Raw genomic sequence first — 7,721 nt, forward strand, 5'->3', positions numbered from 1 at the left:
GAGTGTAACGTGTGCCAGTGTAACCGAGGGATGGCAGACGAGCTCACGTAATGGGTGACAAGGCACATTCTCATCCTGATGTCCAGGCTCTTGTCATAAATATTCCAATCTTGTGCTTTTCTCAATATAGCACAGACAACCGTTTTCACGCTTTGAGCCAAAGCATTGTAGCAGACTAGTTACTGACCAAATCGACTGCTGACTGGGCGGATATCAATGACGTCATTACGCTAGCGTGCTCAAAATCACGTGACGGGCGCATTTGAAGCAAGCCTCGGCGGTGCCAACTCCAGTGCTTCGATAGCTCGACACAGTGTCGAAACCTGAGTATCGAGCGGCCCATCACTAGTGATTGGATGTTTAGCTGGGGGTGGGTGAGTGGGGGATCTCTGCCGAGTGCTGTGTGAGCCTGAGCTCAAGCGCTCAAACAGTGCACGGAGTGAAAGAGTGAACAAGAGATGAAACCTATCATCTCATTTGTGCCTTTTCCAGTGGATTTTTCAGCTACTGCAATAATTCTTGTCCATATTCAGTTTGTGGGTAATCTATTATTTTCGTTCTCAACTTCTAAAAGTTTGATTTAAGGGGGCAGGATGTTTGTTTAAGGGGGCATTGCCCCAGCGTAGAGTCAGCCCCGCAAGCAATGAACGAGTAGTGACGTTTTTCGTGAGGCCGAAACATCCACAAGCCCCAAGGCAGTGAGATAGAACTCAAAGGACAGTAGCCAATGAGCCCATCGAATAGGAGGCTCAAAGGGGTAAATTAGGAAGGGAGGCGGTGGTGAAAGAGAAAACTCAGCAATTCTCGCCAAATTTTATTACTAAGAGAGAAGCTGACAGCTGGTAAGTGCAACACCCAAAACTCCTTGTTTTTATTTATTTATTTTTTTGACACTACTCAGACCAAAGCAGTCAAGCTTATCTCACAGAAAGCACACATATAGCAAATGGCTGCATAATCAAACCCTATAATTCAATTATAACACAGTAGACATCTATACTGTATAACAGCATCATTTACTGTTTAGTACTGTAAATACTGAACAGGGAGTATCCATCAAAGCAGTTCTGTTACAGAATGATCAAAAACACAAAGGGTAGAGGTGAATTTTATGAACTACTGAATTTATACACAGAGTCAATCAATGCATACGTTTACTCTAGTTGGTCTAGACCCAAATGACTTGTTAAAATCAAAGTCTATTCTGCATCCTTTAAATTTATCCATCATCCTTGAAATTTCTGTGTATGTAAAACTGTATAATCTTGTTGTTTACAGGACATCTGCTGATCTCTTAGTCATTTCCTGATAAAATGTGTGTATTACATCAACCTTCTTCTGGTACGAAAATCATCCATTATCCAACCCGCTATATCCTAAGTACAGGATCATGCTGGAGCCAACACAGGGCACAAGGCAGGAAGCAAACCCCAGACAGGGTGCACACACAGACACAAGTTAGAATCGCAATGCACCAAACCTGCATGTCTTTGGACTGTGGGAGGAAACCAGAGTACCCAGAGGAAACCCACGCAGACACAGGGAGAACATGCAAAGTCCACGCAGGGAGGACCCAGGGTCTCCTAACTGTGAAGCAGCAGCACTATCCACCACGCCACCGTGCCACCAATTCTTATATATTTGAATGTACACTGCAATCCAAAATGCTAAACTATTGTTACCTCTAAATTATTTTCACACAGTATAAATGTGTGTGGACTACAGTACATTCATCTCTGAATTTTACTGCAATATTTAAAAAGTATAACTCTGCAAATCAACAGAAAATATTTGGAACAAAAAGATTATGCTCCTAAAATTGATATCTCTATTATTTTTGGAATCAAATTAATGTTCTCTATTTTTAATTGACACTGCAGTTATAAATTTAGAAATAAAATCATATCACACTCACTAAACTACTAAATGCAAATCAATAAAGAAAGGCCCTAAATTACAGGCAGTTGATGTATCACATTGTTAAAGGTCTGTTTCATGTACAGAATTAAAGCTTTCAGCTCATGATGTGAACTTGGAATTACTTCTCTGTGGCCTTTATAATCACCCTCACTGCTGACTTTCCAAATTCATCAAGTGAATTTCTCAGGATAAAGTAGGTAGTTAGAAAAGACTCAGGTACCCCAACAACCGATCCAACAGCAGCCATAACAGCACCAGGAACTGAAGTGGTGATCAGTTTTAAAACTGATGCTGCACTAATGTCAGAGATAAAAGGATTCTTGACTTCTGCTTTGAGGACTTCCACGGGTTTCCCAACTTTCAATGCAAGTCTCAAGTGATTCATCATCCAGACCAAAGCTGCTTCGTATATACTTAAATGCTGCTACTAAAATGGCGATATCACAAACAATGGAGGTTCCAGGAATAGGAGATGCACCTGCTACAAACGCAAGCAGCAGCTCCCAGAATTTTTCGGTGTAGACTGGCTTTTTTCATTTCAATGACATCAGTGCTGAAATTGGGAAGGGAGAGTTTAAATACATGGCTCTTGTTCTCACTCAGATCAGATACTACCACGTTACAAAATCTGGAAAAATCAAAATCACTCATACGGTAACTGGACACCAGGAAGACCTCTTGTGAAGGTAACTTGATCTCCTCCAGTTTTTTAATGCAGTACTGTCTGATTTTGTTGAGTTCTTTCTCCCTGTCTTGTTGTCGGTTCTTTTTTTCTAGATTATCCATTTCAATGTCCATTTTGCTGCGTAAGAAGTAAATCTTCTTTCCCATTTCATGTATTTTTCTGGCTAGTAAAACATCATTTTCCATGACCCTCACTCCCAGAACAATAATGAAAACATCGTATTTGTCAAGTTCAAATTTTTTGACATATGTTTTACATGGAAATGTAGTGTCAACACCTGGGAGGTCATAAAACAGACATTTGGGAGTTTTGGGTGTGGATAAGCTGTGACCTCCATAGTTTGCTTTGTAGAGCCCTCTTCAGCTGCACCAGGGTCACCATCACTCAGACCCCTCATGGCATTGATTAAGGCAGATTTGCCCACGCCAGACGTTCCAGTAACTGCAATTTTCAGTGTTTCATTTTCTAGAGCTTCATTCTTTTCTTTAATTCTGGAAACAACTGCTTCAATGCCCTTTTCATTGTAAAGTGAAGAAACTTCTTTTACCCCATCCTCTTTAATAAAGCCGTAGTAAGTAGATTTTGTATTCCCCATTATGTTTCTGCAATTATAAAAATAGGTTTGAGTAAATATTTTACACTTTCATTGAGACCACAAATATTTTATCTTTAATAAAGCTGCAATATTAATGATCGAAAAGTTTGATGGCTACTGACTGGCAGTTTCAGGTGGACATATGGACTGTACAGGTCAGTATATGTTACTGCTATGTAAAACCTGATGCCTCAACACTCACTTCTACTTTTTTACAGGCACTGTTTCTCATATTTTAAATAATTAAATATTCAAAATCGACTTTTGTTAGGAATAACAATACCCTACGATTAATACTAACCAGGTAACCATGGAAAACTGAGGAAAACCACAAAATATAAAATAAAACAGGAAACATTCCTTGCCTTTCTTACCACTAATGCTAAAGGGATAGATGAGCTGTTACTCCACACCTATTATGCCTCGAGCACCCAGAAAGACATCTTGATTACCTGAGCCTTACAATTCATGAAGATCAGATATAATACTCACTAGAAGTTCTACAATTCTGAGAAGCTTAGCTATCAATTAACACCTTCATTTAAATAGTCACATATAGTTAATAGACAAGATCTTTTCTGATTATATTTGGTTATAAAATTGTGACAATTCAGCTAAAAATACTTTACATATTTAAAAAGAACAAGACATTCAGTCTTCCTCTTTTCTGTAAAGCTCTAGTAGCTTGGCTTCATGTTTTTACAGAATCCTGCACTCTGTGATAGAAAATACAAGTATAGAGGCCATGTTCTGTTTCTCCTACTGAATGAGCACGATGAAAACACAGAACAGAGTCCAATGAGCAACAAGGAAGAATTAGTTTGTGAACTAATAGCTAGAGAACAGTAAGAAATAAAGACTGTAAGAAACAAACTACCAGGTCAGGTTTCACATGTGTTTATAATAAACTGGCTTTGTACGATTTCTGAAAAAGACATGCATAAACATGGAAATAGTGGAATTATCGCTCTGAACTTTGAAAGCTTTCTAAGGCTAATCGCAAGAAGTCATTTTGACCTTTCTTTCTTTCTTTCTTTCTTTCTTTCTTTCTTTCTTTCTTTCTTTCTTTCTTTCTTTCTTTCTTTCTTTCCCATCCAAAGTGCTGTCATGCAGGGCCTGGGAATCCACAAGAATAAGCAGGCAGAAAAAAGTAAAAAGCAAAAAGTGGTACATGAAGTTGATCAGGGTTCATAACCCATTAGAATAATGTGCCATGTTGTACGCCAATTAACACTTTACCAATAGATAGATAGATAGATAGATAGATAGATAGATGGACAGATAGATAGATAGATAGATAGATAGATAGATAGATAGATAGATAGATAGATAGATAGATAGATAGATAGATAGATAGATAGAAATAACACTTGTCTAGGTTGGATTATAATAACACTTTTTCTGTAAATTGTTCTTTTATATTGGAAACGACAATCATGAATACAAATACACACATAGTGGCAGACCTCCTGGGTTACTTCGGGGCCACAGGTGTGGGACTTCAGGGCTCAGACCTGTTGGGCTCTGTAGGCACCACCTGGAGGAGCTGCACAGCTTTCAGCTTTATTAGGCCAATTACCACCTGGAACACTTCAGGGAGGACTATAATATATATATTGTGATGGACGACCGGCATTTTAGTCCGGCAAGGATGTCCCTGAATTGAAGAAAACAACCTTTGCAGGACAATACATCCCCCGGGATGCTAGATGGCAGCTCCTTGCATGGGACATGGAGTCTGGCTCTTCAACCCAGTTGGGTGCCGTGGGTGACGCCAGGGTGAGCTTACCAAGAACCAGAGAGATATCACGATGACATTAACCCGGATTTACTTAGGAGTCAGGAGGACGGACAACTGCAGTACTTCCGGGGCACCTGAAGAAGGCTTTTGACACAGAGATGAAATACTTCCGGGTCATAGACTATAAAGAATTGTGGAAAATGTCAGCAGAATGAGCCGGAGTTAGGTGGTAGAGGACGGAGCTGCTGGAAGTGGAGGATTGTGTTATTGATTATTATTATTGTATTGATTTATTATTGAAGAATTGTGGAGTGTGCAGTGCTTTGTGCACTAGTATTGAAGAAAATATTAAAAGAATCTTCTTGGTGTTTTACAATTGTGTCTGGGACGTCTGTCTGGTGGGTTCAACGGGGCAACAGCGACTCTAGCATCCACTATATATATAGATGAGGGGGTATCCAAAATTAACCGGAATTGGAAAAAAATATGTTTTAATAAAACATAATAAAACAAAACTTTAGTCTCCTTCAAAGAATTTTCTGTGTGAATGAATGCTGTTGTTCCAAAGGTTTTTTGAAAACATTTTTGGAATTGCTGAAGAGGAATGTTGTCCATTGCCTGCAGCGATTTTTCTTTGACTTCCTCCACAGTACAAAACGCTTTCCTTTGAGTTAATTTGAGATCAACTGACATTTCCTCTTCTTTGAACAAACTTGAAAACAACTCATAGACGTGTGTTTTACTTAAAGCTCCCATTTTAAAAGCAGTTTCAAGCATCACTACTGTTTCAGCAGCTGTTTTCACTAACAGGAAACAAATTTAATGCTGACTCTCTGTTCTTTAAGACTTCTCATCACAAAAAACAGCAAGTCTGTGGTCAATTCCAGTTATTTATTTATGTTTTAATTTACTTTATTATATTTATTTATTTATTATTTTTTTTATCGCTGATGTGAAAAAGATAAAAGCATTTCTGCTGCTGGAATTAAGTAAACTTGTGTCATTGTGCCATATAACTAATAGCTGGAAGTCCGGGGGCTGCTTCGCGGGGATGGTGGTATTTAGCAGCTCGATCATGAATTTGGCACACGTTCCCCTGAAGGAATTATTTACGCACCAAAGGCGTGTCTCTAAAACTGTAACAACTTTTCACTTTACATGATTATTAACAAATCTATTAGATAATAATAACAACCAGCTGAGAAGAATGTAGAAAGAGGTGATTCATTGACGGATTTTCAAAAATTAAGCTTAAAATATGAAAGGATGTACAAAGAATCAAAAACGGGTTCGTCTCTCTTATCCTTTCCTGAGCTCAGAATCATTCACCATGTTGTAGAGCAAGTCCGATAAAGTTCTGAGTCAAAAACAAAGAGATTTAATAAAAAATCAGCATCAGAGCTGATGACAGTAAATGGATGTGCTTCTCTCCTTGAAATGCTAAGATAGTAATAAAAGTTGTGTGAACAATAATGTGTATTTTCATCCTGAATTCACCCCACAAATAGTGAAGACCAGATGATCTGCACGAAATGGCGTCTGTAGACGAGATCAAAAAATAAATAACTGAAATTTCTGCAGATACAATGATACAGTACAAGAGCCTAAAGACTAAACAAGTGCTAAAACAGTTTACAATGTTAAGAACTGAATCCTTGTAGCATTTACCTGATTGACCGATGAACTGATGTTCGTCTGATAAAGGATTATTGTTTCTGTTTGTCTTTTAGAAGCGGTGGCATTTGACCATCTTCTCTTTTGTCTTACAGAAGTTTGGAAATGTCATTTTATACTCGGGCCCTCCACCCATTAAAAACCGGTTTGTGTCCTGTTTACTACACAGATAAAACTATTTCTTAGAAAAGGGTATATTTTGGTTTCGATTCCTCTAGCATTACCTCCAACCACCTTTCAGGGCAAACTAGAATACAATACAAAATGAAAAGGAGGGGAGGCGATATTTAAAACTTTAATTCTTGTGTTTAAGAGTTCGACTTCTAATCCTTTGCACCAAACTGCATCACATTGCATCATGCGAATTATAGTTAAACTTTGGAAATATAGCAGAAATTAAGTTTAGGGAAATCACTTTTATAAGGATAAAGAATATGTATTCACAAACACCTTTTTTTGCACAGTATATTGCTGATTCCATTTTCCTCTATTTATTTATGCTTTCAGCTGCTTCAGTTGGGAGGTGTAGCCGATCTTGCTAGCATCAGACAAAATGCAAGTGCCAAGCCTGGACAGGATGCCATGAACATTAATGACATTAATCCCATTCAGAGTAGAAGGGAACTGGAATCTTAAAATAGCTGCACCATGTGGGAGACTCTTACACATACATTCGTAAGGACAACTTAGAGTCACCAACTGATAACCCTCATGTCAAGATGAGAATGGAAAGCCACGTTGAAATGGTCAGAACATGTAAACCACACAAAGGTGAAGACTAGGAGAGAACTTTGAAACTAGGATGGTGAATTCATGAAGGAAAAGTGTTGGCAATTATCCCATACCTACACCCTGCACTGGACACGCACTCTCTTCTGGAGTTTCCTTCCTTGTGTCCAGTGTTCCTGGTATGGTCTGGCATGCTGTTAAGTTTGAGAATATTATGTTATAAATAACCCATATTTTTACATATTTATTATGTATACATTTACATCTAGAAAAAAGATATATTAAACATTAGGTAAATAAATCTTTATGGTAAGAAAACATTCCCATTTGTATATCTGACTACTAGTAGTTACTATGGTGGCCAGATGTCTGTCCTT

At 38.2% G+C, this 7,721-nt stretch overlaps 1 pseudogene; it reads right to left on the reverse strand.

Annotated features, from left to right (window-relative positions):
• Positions 1-1,605: 1,605 nt before the first annotated feature.
• On the reverse strand, positions 1,606-6,690 carry LOC120521730 (annotated as a pseudogene).
• Positions 6,691-7,721: the final 1,031 nt, after the last annotated feature.

Source organism: Polypterus senegalus, unplaced genomic scaffold (genome assembly GCF_016835505.1).
Source record: "Polypterus senegalus isolate Bchr_013 unplaced genomic scaffold, ASM1683550v1 scaffold_9642, whole genome shotgun sequence".
NCBI classification, from domain to species: Eukaryota; Metazoa; Chordata; class Cladistia; order Polypteriformes; family Polypteridae; genus Polypterus; species Polypterus senegalus.